We start from the raw sequence: 18127 nt of genomic DNA, 5'->3' as shown, positions 1-18127 counted from the left end.
GTAATTGTAACAAAGTACATTAGTTAATGCCACTTAATATAAAATGGGACCAACTTTTTTGATTAAATATTTTGCTTAAAATCTGCCAGATTGATTGAAAATAAGCAATTATAGCCAGTGATTCGTTTCACAGCTATTTCTGCAAGGCATATGTATCCTTACAATAGTGATTTTTTTTTCGATCCTCTTTCACGCCGTTGTTTTAACAACAGCTTTCACATTCAGACAAAATGCATGTTTCCATCCTCCGTGAGGATGTCTAGAAGGCTAAAAGGCACAATCTGTTTCCCTTTGTTAAGATGGTTGTTAAAAACAGTGTTATGTCCACCATCCACTTCTCCATTGGACAAAAACAAAGCCCTGTTTGCCTGCATTGCAATTAAGATCTTTTAAAAGAAAAGCAGCGATGGAAAACAACAATCCTTCAAACGGCGAGGCATCATCGAGCACCTACGATTTGCACAAATAAGCATAAAAACAAACAAATAGTCCATTATCTCCTTTTGAAATCTATAATGTGTAATTTCTTTATCTTCCTGATTATGGTACTTTGTGATGCTTCAATGGGAAGCCTTGCAACCTCCCCCTTCCTCGCCACTACAACAAACCGCCAAAAAAAGGAGAGTGCATTGAAATCCACGTGGGTAGAGAAATTGAAGGGGTTAGGGCGAGGAGCAGGGTGTAATGATAACCTTGTTGGGATGATCCTTTCGCTTCGGTTCCATTTTCTCCAGCTGCATCGCTTCGCTCTCTCTGCATGAATGAAGGTAAATCTGCAAGAAACCTCCCACTTATTTTATTTTCAGCTCACTTTCCCATAATTCCTCCCCCTGAAATTGTTTGCACAACAATGCTGCAAAACATCTGCAAAAACAGATAATTAATGTGTCAAGTCAAACTAATGCATTTTATATGAAGACTATGCTTCACTGGTTGTAATTATAACACATTTCTGTCTCTCTCTCTCTTCCCACACACACCTTCCACCCCTCTGAAATGATTACTTGTTTGATAATGCCTGGCGTCACATGGAAGCACTTATTCATGGAGTGTGTGTGCTCAAATGTGTTCGCCACCTCCACCTTGATGGTTGGCTGAGCAGAAAATACAGAGTGGTCATATCCAAACCTGTGCGCAGTGGTCAGTCTGGCCACCCATCAGAGTGCAGGTTCTACACCTTTTTTTGTCTGACAAAGTCTCAGATCATGCATGTTAGCAAACCTTTTTGTACGCTTGAGTTTATTAGGTTATATTTTTATCATTTTAATAATGATTTAATTCTTTCAAAAATAAAATTATATATTTTTGGCTGTGTAAAAGATGCATATTGAAAGCTTCTATTTAAGGATCAGCCTCAAAATTTTAATTAATTGTCACTTTAAACCTTTAACACTATCAAACTATTAGGTTATTTGCCTGCAAGACTTTTTTCTCAATTATAATAACAATATATATACTTATTTATTATTTTATATATATTTTCATAAGTACATGTAGCCCAGAATAATGAATAAGAATAAGTTTCATTTTAGGCTTTGACATTTCATTTTTTAAATATTATTAACATTAAGTTATGCATTAGTATTATGTGTACAGTATCAAACCACTTATTTTAATTTTATACAGTCACCAAATTGGATGTTTCATCTTTGACCCATAATATTTATTACAATTCATAACATTCCATATGCCTACCAAAAGCATTAATTTAAATAAAAATAACATGATAACATGATTAATACTGTAAATACATCACATTGATTTAAAAAAGGAATAAGATCATGTAAAAAGAAATAAATAGGATAATATAAAAAATAAATAAATAAATAAAAATAGTTGTGTACAGTATATTGTTGTGCTCATGTTGTATTGAAAAACATGGTTGCACTTTTATTTTACAGTATGTGTGCACTTATATGAAATTGCATTGTTTTTACCTAAGTTTAATTCTAAGGCCCAACTTTTTAAAGCTTAATTCTAAGGCCTAACCATTTAAACTTTAGGAATTTCTTTCTTCTGTTGAACACACAAGAATGGATTTTGAAAAATGGTTTGGTTCATCAGAAGACATTTACATAGTAAATGAAAATGGAAAAAATAGAAAAAACATTGTCCAGCTACTGTAATTATTATAATAGGTACAAATTATGTACAGTCCATGTGGAACTGAACTGTAAGTGCTCCCCAAAACACTTTTGCTTTTGATGTGTGATTTAGTTAAGAGATAGTCAAGGTTTAGTAGTTTTGATAGATCTAAATTGGTTGAATAAACTGACTAATGTAGTGAAATTAATTAAAAGTGTAAAACGTGTATAAAATAATTAAATCGTGATTTGATTAATTGTAACTCTGGACAACAAAACCATGTTACGTGGATCTCATCAATACATTGTATGGATCAAGATGATCTTTTTTTCTTTTATGTCAAAAACAGCAAATATTAAGTTCCTTAACGATATATAGTAAATTTCCTATACCATAAATATATCAAAATGTAATTTTTTGTTATAATATACATTGCTTATATAGTTTAATTTGTACAACTTCACAGCTGATTTTATCAGTATTTCAATTTTTTTAATCTTCAGATTCCAGATTTTCAAATAATTGTATCTTTAACAATCTTTAATCTTTAACTATATTAACAAAGTATACATCAAGTATACATACACACACACACACACACACACACACACGCATGCATGCATACATATATATATATATATATATATATATATATATGCGTGTGCGTGTGTGTGTGTGTGTGTGTGTATACTTGATGTATACTTTATTAATATATATATATACAGTTGAAGTCAGAATTATTAGCCCCCCTGAATTATTAGCCCCCTGTTAATTTTTTTTCCACAATTATTTCTGTATAATGAAGAGAAGATTTTTAGAAATTTTTAAGACACTTCTATACAGCCTAAAGTGACATTTAAAGGCTTAACTAGGTTAATTAGGTTAACTAGGCAGGTTAGGGTAATTCGGCAAGTTATTGTATAATGATGGTTTGTTCTGTAGACTATGGAAAAAATATAGCTTAAAGGGGCTAATAATATTGACCCTAAAATGGGTTTTTAAAAATGTAAAACTGCTTTTATTCTTGCCGAAATAAAACAAATAAGACTTTCTCCTGAAGAAAAAATATTATCAGACATACTGTGAAAATGTCGTTGCTCTATTAAACATCATTTGGAAAATCTAAAAATTCAAAGCGGTGCTAATAATTTTGACTTCAACTGTGTATATATATATATATATATATATATATATATATATAATATATATATATATATATAGTATATATATATATATATATATATATATATATATATATATATATATATATATATATATATATACTGTATAATGACAAAAAATGACACTGGATTTGTGGTCCACTGTCATAAATGTTAGTACATTATCATTGAAATCCCTGGCTGTCTATAATCCAGAAACATATAATGCATAAATGTGTAAAGTATAATCACTTTTGATATATTTAATGTGTTTGTGCTAAATGAAATGTTAATGTTTGTTTAAATACATATATGATACAAATAGTTGTATTTTTATATTGTCCTATCCTAACAAAGTATACATCAATGAGAAAGATATATATACACATACAAACAACTCCAGAAACTGGACTCACTGTACCAACAAAACCTCCACAGCTTTAATGAAGTTATCAGAAGTAGAGCTGCTTTCATTATTAAACATCACACAACAGTATTGTCTGAAAAGCTCAGATTTCCTCTCTCAAAAATGCCAATTGCTTCTCATACCGCACAAATAATCGAGTTCAGACAGAGTACAAATACACACCTCCAGGTGTGCGAGCCATTGAATGTGTGCAGGAATCTGAGGCGAGCAGGTCCCCGGCGAGTGGCTCCTTTTCACCCGGTCAGCAGGACAGAAGCCGAGCGAGCCAGCAGACCAGCAGGAGTGAGCCCCTCCTGGGGTAAAAAGCAGCCCCCGCTGCCCCTGCGGCCCAGCACGGCTCCAGAGACGGGGGGAGGCCGCTTCTATTGGGCAGGAGACGCACCGTCCGCCAATAGGACAGCAGGGAGCAGTCGGATGCCAGGTGCCGCATCTCCAACTACAGGTGGCTGCAAATACATAATCAATTCTGTCATTTCTCACCTACAACTGGGAGCTTGGATCAGTGTTGGACAGCTTGAGGTTCGTGTAATGAGCTTGTTGGAAGGACATTGCTTTATTTGGTTTGTTTTTTAAAGATTGCTGAAGCATATTCATCATTTTCCTGTTTGTTTTGTTGTTCATGAGATAATAGAGGATTTGGGGTTTATGTGCCTGAGAACTGATTGGGAAAGTGATTTTGTTCTGGCTCTTTTAAATTTGACATCAACATGATTTGGTGTATTTCCATTGGAAATGATCTGTTTTTTCCTATGAATGACTTTAATGCTTTCACAAGTACAGAATTTCTCTACACTGCGCTTACTGGATTTTCTTTTTTTTTTTTGGTAAATTATAAAGAATTTCTTGAGCGATATTAAATTTTTTGTCACTTTATTAATGAAAATATGTTTCGTTGTGTTTTATAATACGAATGGCAAAACATTTAAATGAAGTCAAAAGATTTTATTTGGTTACATTAGTATATTATGTTGTATCATTTGAAATTTGATTTCAATAAGATGAATTTGGTAGTGCAGATGAACTGGTTGCCCTTTTCAGAAATACAATTGTTCTAATCAACCATGTGTGGTGTGTGTGTGTGTGTGGTGTGTGTGTTGTGTGTGTGTGTGTGTGTGTGTGTGTGTGTGTGTGTGTGTGTGTGGTGTGTGTGGTGTGTGTGTTAATTAAATGATAGAAATGTTATAAATTATAAAATAATTTAATTTAATTATTAAATTCATCTAATATTTGCTTATTTTTAGTAACTAAATAATAATTTGTATTATTTTAAGTTTTAGTTGACTTTGATGCTTGTGTTTACTTCAGTTCTAAAATTAATTCAATACAGATGAGATATAAATCAGAAAAAAAATATTGTTAAATAAACTTTTTTAAATAATTTTATAAAAGAAAGCTTTTAAATGGTTTCCATATTCCATACATAATATCCTCAATCTTATGTCTACATATTAGGAACCAAAAATCGTGACAAATATGATTCATGAGCACATCAAACGACATGCTTTACCGAAATAATGAACTTTGTTTACTCTGATGGCTGTCGGCTAATGAATCATTCGGCATCTGATGCCCAAATACTAAGGTCACAGGCAAATTAATGAAACACAACCTACATGTGTTAGCCAATTAATGAGGAGGTCGACCTCGAGGGAGGCCCTTTATATATTAATGGGCTCCTCTGTTCTGTTGTATAACAGTCAATACAGTACCTAGACGTGCCATCATAAACTAGGGTAATATGGAGATATAATAAATGTGTGTATGTACATGGGTTTCAATACACTTAAAACTGTCCTTTATTTTGTGTCTGAACAAAAGTTTTTAGGCAAATTTAGTGTGACCATAACAATTCAAGTCAGAAAAAGTATGTTTTCATTTATTTTTGCATTAATAAATTTATTACACTGAATAATGATAAAACATTAGCACAAAAAAATGGATATTTTACTTTCATATGCTTACTGTGTGTAAAAGCAATTTTGTAAATATTTTTCAAAGCAAATCATACACACACACACACACACACACACCACTTTATTTGCTATTGCCTTATACCAACCCTAAACATAACCCTGGTCCTTGCATGAAATTGTGTGTAAAACTCATACTTTATTAATTATAAACCTATTGAAATATGGGTACATCATCAGTGTCCTTGTAATTCTCATTACACACATGTCATTATACACATTTGTGTCCTGAAATGTCACAAAAACATGCGCACACACACAATACACGTTTTTGCTACATTGTTTCACTTGTCAGCTTCCAGAGTTTTTTGCATAACTGGCTGTGAATATATTACTGTGTATAAGTTTGCATTTGCATCAGTATTATTCTGAAGGTATTGATCAAACACCAGGATTACTGATCAATGTTCTGAACTACTGTAGGTTTCTGAATAATAAACGTCAGTCGTGAAACAAAAACTAAAGTAAATGAAACCATAATTAGTCTACATCATACCTGCAGTGTCCAGGAAATCCAATAGAGGAAGGAGAGTGTTGTTTATGGAGATTTATGATCAATTTTAAAACTTTGCTTTTAAACATGTGGCTTGCAAAGCTTTTTTTCTGGACGTAGCTCTTATATATTTGTTTTTGGGGGAGGGGGAGGCACCTTGATAGCATTTCCACATAATGTAAACCACTTAAACACACAGCTGGATGATATTTGATGTATTTACTACAATTCTGGATGTTAAAGGTTAATAAATGGGACCCAATATTGGATTTTTTTTCTGCCTGGTTTACCTCAAAAACAAGCATATCTTTATAACATTTAATGCATAATATATGGCTTTACCGTTTTTTTGCAATACATATAGAAAGAGTTATATGGGGAATAAAGTCTCTTTAGAACAGGGATGCCCAAACTTTTTCTTATGAAGGGCCAAAAACCAAACTTGATGGGGGCTAGTGTGCCAAAGGTAAATTCAGTTGCCATGTGTAATTTCCTTATTTATTGATTTAATAATATTTAAAAATAACTGCAAAACATTGCTTTATATTAACTAAAATAGTATATTTTTACATTACATTTTTAAATGAACTTATTACTGTAAAAACATAAAAAAAAAACTTCTCATTTATAACAGAATAGAGTTACACTAGTTTTTGTCTTAATTTGCTCGATGATGTCTTCTTCGTAGTCCTCCATCCATTGAGTGACAGTATTTACATTTTAAAAACTCTGATTAATTTACAACATTTAATTTCAGTTTGCTTTTTTGCAGCTCAGAAACAAAACAAACAATCAATAAAGGTTACGTCAAATTAGAAGTGACGGTTTTTGATAAAGGCATTCTCCCCAACTCTCTTCGTCCTTCTCGTTCTCTTCTCAGATGGGATGGTGAGCCAAATCAAAGGTTACAATAGCCCTACTTTGGGCATCTCTGCTTTAGAACTTTGGGCAGCTCTGCATAGTTTTGCTTCGACCACCCCCAACTCACACCTGCTTAATAGCCTCTAGCAGTATTAAACTTCTTGATTAGTTGGATCAGCTGTGTTTGATCAAGGTTGGAGCAAAACTGTGCAGAGCTGCGGCTCTCCAGGAATTGAGTTTGAGACCTATGCTTTAGCAGATGAAAATGAGACCCCTAAACATATTCTGAATGTACAATTTAAAAATCGTGTCAGATTTCTACAATTTAGAGCAAGTCAAAAGTAGATAGAACCAAAAAAATTTAAATAAAAAAACACTCTTTGACTGCTGCCATTGGCTAGAATTACAGCTGATATGGCCAATCAAATTAAGGTAGGTGGGCGGGTTTACAGCTCACAGAAGAAGAGTCCATCAAATGTATGAGTTTGGCCTAAAACTTTGCAAGTAGGAAAGTATTTCATTTTTTCTTTTTACTATAGAAATGTTAGATGACTGACGTTATTATGTGAAAACACTCGACAATTTCACTAAAGGTTTACTGTTTGGAATTGAAAGCATGGTAATATTAGTCTAATTTCCCAAGGTAATGTGACGAGACAAAAAAAAATTGTTTTTTATTTAGAAAAATTAGGATTTAAAAATTTGTGCTCGTTTGAAATGTAACCTACAAATAGTACCAAATGATAAATTTCTTTTTTTTCCGTCACAAATTTCTCTATATTTTATAAAACAAATTGTTCTTTCCCAATTTCAAGGCATTGTTACAACCTTAACACTTGTGGACATTTTTAGACACTTAGCCCACATTGTGAGGTGTATTTATTATCAACATAGTATTTCCTCCATTTTTCGTTTCAGAAATCTGTAAAAAAAAAAAAAAAAAACGATATATATATATATATATATATATATATATATATATATATATATATATATATATATATATATATATATATATATATATATATATATATATATCATAATGCTAAGGGTTAAAGTACAATATCCTTTAAAATAAACACATAATAATTTATGTTAAAATAAAAAAATGTAATTAATTAAATTAAAACCCTTGAGTCTTTTTCTTTTCAAAAGTTAGTGCACAGATAAATATTTTTAAAACATTAATGTTATTAGGGTGCAGATTTAACATACTATACTATAAGTGCTATTTAGTTGTGTCTATTAAAATGAGTTTTTTAAATCTCAAAGTTACATTAAATATATTTAATATGTATTACTGTTTATTTATTTGCTTTAAACACATTGTTTTAATAATTCCATTTTAATTAATGTTTCAATACATTTTGATCCAGCTTATCTAAATTATTCAAATTATTTACATTGGTATCTTATTTGATATTTGATTAAATACATCACATTTCTGAATTACTTTAATCCAAATTGTATTTATCTGTTTCTTTTTATAATCTGCATTTATGTATTTTATGAATATTTTCATTTTACTGTTTATTTAGACATTGATTTACTTTAAACACTCATTCATTCCTCAGCACTACTATATATACAGTATGTACTAATGGCCAAAAATATCCCATTTGAAATCCATAACACGGCAAATATTACATATATTTTCCAACTGCCATTTAATTAAAACACCTTGCTTTCTTTGTTAACAGTCTCATTTTGTTGACAAGTCTTCCAAATTTATACTCTTTTTTTAAATAACATCAGTGTGCCTAATTTTTCGGCAGTTTTTGTTTAGGTTTTGGCCTGTGGAGCAAATAATATTCATGTTTGTTTTTGTTTTTACATTTGAGTACTGATGCAGGTCAAAAGGAAATGTTTTGCATGTACAAACTGAGAAATGTGTATGTTTGTTGCTTAACAAAAATCATCAAAATTCATGTTATTGATCATTGACGCTCATCAAGGGATGTATAATTTCAAAGAAGTCTGCTTAGCTTTTAACATACAGTGGTAAAATATTTTATTGTTGTTGTTGTTGTTGTTGTTGTTTTAATTGTGTAAATAATTTTTTTACGATATCACCAGGGCTGATGCTGGGGAAAGAATCAATGTCAATGAAAGAAGAAAATTAAATATGAAAGTTTCATTATGTCCTCATATGAAATACTGACGCACATGGGTTAATTATTACAACTGGAACAGCCTCATTACTGACTGACTGATTTTGCACCAGCAAACTGCATCTATTAACCGTTTAATGAAAATCTTTTCTAATCTAAATGAGTGTTGATTTATTTGATGTGATTAGCCTTTTTTTAACGCTAAAGGAAGAGTCCACACCTGCGATGCTCTCAAAGAAAATCTCATTGACACAAGAGCTCTGAAACTGAACACAATGAACTTTTTGGCACCAAAAGTAATTCATGACCTCCGAACGCAGGGTTTTTTTTCCCCCCTCGACAACATGAGAGCACTGATAATTAATATGCCTAGGGTAATTTGCAGGTGCAGATCTTGATTTATTCTTAGCCCTTTCAAAACACAATAGACGTAAAAGGAGCAGGGGTAAATAATCAAACAGCAATATCTCAATGAATACAGGTTATATATATAAATATATATGAAACCATTTTAACTGAAGAACACTTTAATAAACTGACTGTCCACCCTTTATTTGGGATAATTTATTGTGATAACAGAGGTTAAGCGACACACTCAGTGTTTTATTAATCAACAATATGCCGATAGTTACCGACACATTAAAAACTAGAAGCAGTTCATTAAATCAAATTAAAGTGCATACTTCATCTGTTTTTGTAAGCTATTAACACCTCATAAATAATACATAGTACATGCAACTCATGCTCACTAGCACAAAAAGCAGAACACTGAAAAATCACTGGGTTAGAGAGACCTCTGCTGTTCTGCGCTTGTAAATGCACAATATTTCAACTGACATTGATGAGAGTTTAATTAATAAATGTATGCATTACTTGTAGAAACATTACAAAGCGTTCTGTAATATCATACAATACATACATAAAATATTATATTACTTAAAAATTATTATTGTACATTGTAGAATGATCATTTTTTATTGTATAATATAATCCTTTGGACACACTTTTCCCACTCTCACTTGTTATTTACAGCATCAGATAACTAACATGATGTTTTTTAAATCTTTCAAATGATGCATCATGTTTAATGATATACTGTGATGTAAATAAAATAATTGCAGTCGTGTTTGTTTAATTAAACTACTATTTTATGCAGTATATTCTAGTGATTGGGGTCTGGTGACCCTCAGAATGCCACAAGGGACTGCTGATGGACTGCAAATGTTTGGAGAAAAGGCGTAAAAATAAATGTTAAATAATTAATAAATAATTGAATGAATGAAATAAGAAATAAGGTTGGCATAAATAATCAAATAATTTATTTGGATACATAAACACAGATGTTAAAAAAAGAAACAGATGAATACAATTTGGATTAAAGAAATGCAGAAATGTGATAGTAATATAGTAAAATATTAAATAAGCAACGTAAATAATTTACATAATTTAGATAAGCTAAATCAAAAATAAAAATGTATTAAAACATTAATTAATATTAGATTATAATAACAATGTGTTTAAAGTAAATAAATGTGTAAATAAACAGTAATACAATGAAAATATACTGTACACTTTAAAAAAGATCTGTAACTTTACGGTTTATTTCCGGCAGCTGGGGTGCAGGAAAAAAAGGTAAAATAACGGCTGTTAAATTACTGAAATTTACTGTAAAATAACAGAGATTAAATTACAAAAAGTTACCAGAAATTTAAAATTAAGGAAATTTCTGTAATTTAATGTCCGCTATTTTACGGTAAATTCCTGTAATTTAACAGCTGTTATTTTACGTTTTTTTCTGGCACCCCAACTGCTGGAAATAAACCGTAAAATTACGGATGTTTTTACAGTGTATATAATGTATAGCTTTGAGATTTAAAAAGCCTTATTTTAATAGACACAAATAAACAACACTCTTTGTGTAATCTGATAAATTTACACCCTAATTACATTATTTTACTTGAGCACTAATTTTTGAAAAGAAAAAGACTTGATAGTTTTAATTAATTAATAATATAATCAAACCAATTCAAAATTAAACCACTTTTATTGTCATATCATCAGCAGCATGTGTTCTGTAAAGAGTGAAAAGCTTAGGTGCTGGCTCCAGACAGTGCAAAATACAACAACATACTCCAAAGAAGAAAAAAAAACTATTCAAAACAAAACAATATACAATTAGCAATGTTGACAGTAATACGTAAGAGACAATACATACGTGAAAGACAATAAATGTGTTAAGAAAAACACACATTACACATGTAGGCACAGACAACGACACAGTCAAAAGGTGTACATATAGTCTGATCACTGTATAAATATATATTTTAACATAAATCCTTATGTGATTATATTAAAAGATATGGTATTTTTACCCTTATCATTATAATTTAAATAGTATTTTTATATTTATTAGATTAGATTAGATTAGATTAGATTAGATTCAACTTTATTGTCATTACACATTTACAAGTACAAGGCAACTGAATGCGGTTTAGATCTAACCATGAGTGCAATAGCAGCAGGTGCAGGATATAAGTATAAGTTATAATGTGCAACTATAAAAAAAACTATGGTAATATTTACAGATGGATGTACTATGAACATTATATACAGATCATATTACAGTTTTTCTCAGTGGCTTTGGTGCATTTCTCACAACATTATTTACATTTGCACAACAGTTAATGCATTTCTCAAAACAATTAGTACAAACTGCAAAACCTAGTTGATAACCTGCAAAAGCATGTCACTTGCTCAAAATGGATAGCTCAAAAGCAAGTATTGATGTCATTGAAAGTGTCAGTGTCATCAAGATGCAAAGTCCTGCCACCATTGTTTATAAACAAGGTAGTCAATGGCTTTGTCATGTTTTCATTATGACAGTTTACTCTGTACATTTTTTCCAATGCAAAAAAGTCAGATTTTGGTGACACTTCCTGAAAATGCTCAAGACAGCTCTATATACTATTTGCACAGCCAGTTGAAAATTACAGTAAAGTAAGACAACACTGCATTTAGTGAGGTATCTGAGTACAAGTACTGAACATGTATGTTTCAGATTTTTACTGCATTTGCTCTTTGCAATTCTAATTTATTCACAGCATTGAGCAAAAGAATACAGTTTTTCTCAGTGGCTTCGGTGCATTTCCCACAACACTATTTACATTTGCACAACAATTAATGCATTTCTCAAAACAATTAGTCATTTGTGCACATCATAGTAGCAGTTTCTCATTCCTTCCAACAAATTGCAAATGCTTTTGGACATGCATCAATCACTTTCATACAACTCTGCTGTTTATAACATTATCAATTGCTTATGTCATGCCAGTCAAAATCAACTAAACTTATGAATGCTGAATAGTCATTCCATATAAAACTAATAGTCCTCATTACATTTCATGAGTCTTTACATACAAAGATGTTGAACTAGCTGTCAAAATCTGTCAAGCAAATTTTATGACAATTTTTAAGTATTTTTTTCCTGAAAATGTCTTCTAAATTGAACAATTTGATGAATGATTTACAGACCTATGTTGCAGGTTAAGTTCCAATATGTACTGCAATATTGTTTACAGTTGTGCACAGCTCTACCCAAAGGGAGTTCATGTTTCTTGTAAATAAAGGTGTATTTATTATTTTGCTCAATGCTGTGAATAAATTAGAATTGCAAAGAGCAAATGCAGTAAAAATGTGAAACATACAGTGTCTTGTACCCAGATTACTACTTGTACTTGTACCCCACTAAATGCAGTGATGTCTAACTTTACTGTAGTTTTCAACTGGCTGTGCAAATAGTATATAGTGCTGTCTTGAGCAATTTCAGGAGCATGTACAGAGTAAACTGTCATAATGAAAACATGACAAAGCCATTCGACTATCCTGTTCATAAACAACGGTGTCGGGACTTTTCATCTTGATGACACTGTCACTTTTATTGAGATCAATACTTGATTTTGAAGAATGAGCTCTCCATTTTGAGCAAGTGAGCAATGGTTTTGTAGGTTATCAACTAGGTTTTGCAGTTTGCACTAATTGTTTTGAGAAATGCATTAACTGTTGCGCAAATGTAAATAGTGTTGTGAGAAATGCACCAAAGCCACTGAGAAAAACTGTAAATACACCCTTTTTTTACAACAAACATAAGCTTCCTTTGGGTAGAGCTGTGCACAACTGTAAACAATATTGCAGTACATATTGGAACTGAACCTACAACACACATAGGTCTGTAAATCATTCATGAAATTGTTCAATTTAGAAGACATTTTCAGGGAAAAAAATATTAATTTTTTTTAAATAAAATTAGCTTGACAGGTTTGACAGCTAGTTAAACATTTTTGTATGTAAAGACTCAAGTAATGAAATGAGGACTATTAGTTTTATATGGAATGACTATTCAGCAATCACAAGTTTAAGTCATTTTGACTGACATGACATAAGCAAATGATGATGTTATAAACAGCAGAGAGTTGTAGGAAAGGAATTGTTCAAAATGTTCAAAAGCATTTGCAATTTGTTGAAAGGAATGAGAAACTGCTACTATGATGTGCACAAATGACTAATTGTTTTGGAAAATTCATTAACAATTGTGCAAATGTAAATAGTGTTGTGAGAAATGCACCAAAGCCACTGAGAAAAACTGTAACTATGAACAGAGGTTTACAATAGATGAATATATGTACAGGTTGCTACTGTATTAATAATCAGAGGTAAACAGATAGAAATGAACATAATTACAAATGTATAAGTGCAGTGTACAATTAAAGATTAAATATTTATTTTATTTTATGATCCTTTTATGATAGAATTTCATACTCTAAAACTGAAGCGCAACAGAAATCTACATAAAATAAATGTAAAGTATTACTGAAGGAAAAAGAAGTGATTAAGTTTCAGTATGACCTACAAAAAAACAGTGAATGTTGAAATGAGTGGTTCATTGAGTTCCACTTTGAAGCTTCTTATATAAGAAATAGCATTGAAACCTTTACAGTCTATGATTGAAACCAGATAAATCTCTGATTTTAATGCACACTGTTAAGGCAATCTATAATCATTATGTATTTAAATATTGTTTAAATTTGTACTATGAAACTGGATATAATCAATATTATAATAAAACTACATCAAAACAAAAACCATGATTGATAGAAAAGTCAAATAAAAAACAATTCTGCTGTTTAATTTTCTGAAACACTTAAAATGCATCAGAAAAAGTCACAAGTAAAAGTCAAAAACTTGTTACATGATTCAGTTAAATATAGCTGCCAAATGTGAGCGATATTTCATCATCTCTTTTTTTTTTCTTCTGGGCAAAGCACGGAAGCACATTAACCCGGAGCGGAACAAATAAAGATCACAGGATGCAAAGGGTGTATTAAATTAGCATCAGCCCATGCAGACGTCCTGGAAGATCTTCAGCAACCGCATCTATCTCTATCACTGACTCTCACTCATCAGTATTCCCTCATCGGCGAGCATCTCTGTTTGGGTGTCTCTCCTCCGGCTGATGTGGAGGACAGTGAACAAAAGTGGAACACAATCAGTACAGAGCAGCTGCTAGCATCCTGACCCCCAAACCCACCCAAAACCCACACTGTGTCTCATACACACACAACAGGAAAAAGAGAGAGAGAAATGACCACATAACCTTCACCAAACTGGGAATCTCCCTAGGCAACTGAGGGAGTTTTGCTCTGCTGGGACTGGATCCCAGTAAATCATCAGTGTCATGAGCTTAACATGCACACACACACACACACACACACACACACACACACACAATATTCACCTACTTCAAGTCTTTCAGGTGTGCTCACTGTCTCTGCTCTCAACTTTGTATGGAAAATAAGATAGATAGATAGATAGATAGATAGATAGATAGATAGATAGATAGATAGATAGATAGATAGATAGATAGATAGATAGATAGATAGATAGATAGATAGATAGATAGATAGATAGATAGATAGATAGATAGATAGATAGATAGATAGATAGATAGATAGATAGATAGATAGATAGATAGATAGATAGATAGATAGATAGATAGATAGATAGATAGATAGAGATTGGATAGATATCCGCTGTGTAAAACATACTGTATGCTGGATAAATTGGCAGTTCATTCTGCTGTGGTGACTCCAGATCCACCCAAAATTCTGTCATTGTTTACTCACACTTTTACTTGTTCCTATCCTGTTTTGTTTCTCCCACTGTTGAACACAAAAGAAAGCATTTTGAATAAATCTGGAAACCTGTATGGACGTTTTTTAGTATTTCAGGATGTCCACGAGGTCTTAAAAGTGTTAAAAGTTGATAAACCCGGTGTAGAGAAATTTATAGTATTAAAAATTCTTAAATGCTATTTTGCAAGGTATTCAATTGAATATAATTTTTGATTATGCAATGGTTGTACGCTAAAGTTTGCCTGAATTAAATCTGTGAATATCAGGATGCTGTGTAGTTTATGAAATCAAAGAAATCCTGCTAGATATGACATTATGCTGCTTTGTTTACTGCAGTAACCAAGGCAACACCATTATTTCTGCTGGTCTATAGGCGCCAACCTGCTGAATTAGCTAGATTTAATAGATTTTATTCAGTATATGAATTATGTTTTAGTTTTGGATTAGTTTCCTACATTTCTATTAAGTAAATATACTGTAAGTGTCTTACCAATCTCGCCAGTGTTTCCAGTTGAAACTTAAAGTGGTTATAAGGTTCTAAAATGTATGGAAAGAGTATAGTTTCTTCACTAACTGCATCTGTTTAATGGTCATCATTTTTTATTATTATTATTTATTTATTTTTTTTGTTTTGTTATTATTTTGTGTTGTCACTTGTCACTTTATGTACACTGGAAGCTTCTGTAGCCAAAACAAATTCCTTGTGTGTGTGAAGCACACTTGGCAATAAAAACTGATTCTGATTCTGATTCTGATCTAAAAAGTCTTAAAAGGAATTGAAATTCACTCTCTGTATACACTCTGTATTTGCTTATGCTGGAAGTCAATTGTTTTCAGTTTTCTTAGCTTCTTTTGTCTTTGACAGAATAAAGAATTATAAAGGCTTGGAACCACTTGAGGGTGAGTAAATAGTGAGTAAATGTTTGTTTTGTGGTAAACTCTCTTTAACCAAATGCGAAGCTTAAAAATGTCATTGAATGAGTTAATTGAAAAATACACAGTAAACATTATTATGTGCAATTATATTATGTGCAAATGCGTGCAATACCATACTTTCCCATTACTGATTACAGCTTTGAAGTCTGGATTTGAAGCTTAATTTTTTTTTTTTTTTTTTTTTTTAACAGTTGGGGAATTTTTTGTTTGTTTGTTTGTTTGTTTGTTTGTTTGTTTGTTTGTTTGTTTATTTTATTTTATTTTATTTTTATTTTATTTTATTTTATTTTATTTTATTTTATTTTATTTTATTTTATTTTATTTTATTTTATTTTATTTTATTTTATTTTATTTTATTTTATTACTTCACCTAAAAAAAAAACAAGCTAATCATTATTTGCATATGGGCAATTCCAGCGTTATGGATGTGACATTTGCAATAAAAATTCCAAACATAAATTGGCATAGAAAGTATATGTTAATATTATTTTGAAACATCTCTTTATAATTTCCAAAACAACTAACCACAGAGTTATGGGAAAATATCAATCTGTAAACATTTTTTATATTTTAAATTAGGAAAATAACATGCGTTATGGATGTGGCCAAAAAAAGTCTGCAGTTTACAGTATTCAACATACTTTGTAGAAATTGTGTGAATTAAACTGCACAACCCAAATAATGCTGATAAAGAGGATAAGAGTTGGCTCACTAGAAAAAAATTATTGATTTAAATTTATTTGACATTTTTGCGTTTATGAGGAAAAAGCTTCGTTATGGATGTGAAATTGGCACTTGTGTGACTTTGGTAAATCAAATATAATTGTTTGAAAACATTGACACAGACATTTTGAGTATTTTTAAAGTAAAATACTTGTTTACACATTTTGCCATTTTGGTGAAAACTTAATTTTCACATTTGCATGGAATTGCTCATATATCATTTATTTGAACTCAAAATATGAATTTCCACAACTACCCAGGGTTATGGTAGTTTAGAATAAACTGTATTTTATTAAAAACTAAAATATTATTGTAAATCTAAACTTTGTACTCCAAAAAAGTATATATATATATATATATATATATATATATATATATATATATATATATATATATATACACTTATATATTTATATAGTGTAGGCATATACTGTTTACATACAGCAGAACTAATTACTAGAATGACAGTTTTTCTCAGTCGCTCTATATATATATATAAGTGTATATATATATATATATATATATATATATATATATATAGAGCGACTGAGAAAAACTGTCATACACATATATATATATATAGAGAGAGAGAGAGAGAGAGAGAGAGAGAGAGAGAGAGAGAGAGAGAGAGAGAGAGAGAGAGAGAGAACTAATTACTAGAATGACAGTTTTTCTCAGTCGCTACACAATACACAATATATATATATATATACTATATATACACTTGTATATATACATATATATACACACACATATATAGAGAACTAATTACTAGTATGACAGTTTTTCTCAGTCGCTTTGGTGTATTTCTCAGATCAGAATTGAAATTCTCAAAAACTCCCTGTTCAATTTTCAGATCATTGTGTGACTTGTACACATAAGAAAAGCAGTTTCTCATTCCTTTGAACAAGTTGCAACTGCTTGTGTACGGTCATGCAAATGATTATGTGCAGTTCTCTGCTGTTTCCTACATTATCAATCGCTCATGTCATGTTAATCAAAATGTATTCATTTGGTCTCTGTTGAATAGTCTCACAACATTTAATCGTTTGTTCATGGCATAAGGCTTTACGTGCAAAATGGCTGAACAAGTTGTCTTAATATTTAGCCATATTGCATTTTTCTATGCATTTCCATAAGGCTTTTTTTTTCTAAATCTGTCTAGAATTGGTA

Source organism: Danio aesculapii, chromosome 17, assembly GCF_903798145.1.
Source record: "Danio aesculapii chromosome 17, fDanAes4.1, whole genome shotgun sequence".
NCBI classification, from domain to species: domain Eukaryota; kingdom Metazoa; phylum Chordata; class Actinopteri; order Cypriniformes; family Danionidae; genus Danio; species Danio aesculapii.
The sequence above is the reverse complement of the archived record's forward strand: the minus strand, read 5'-3'. Positions refer to the sequence as shown.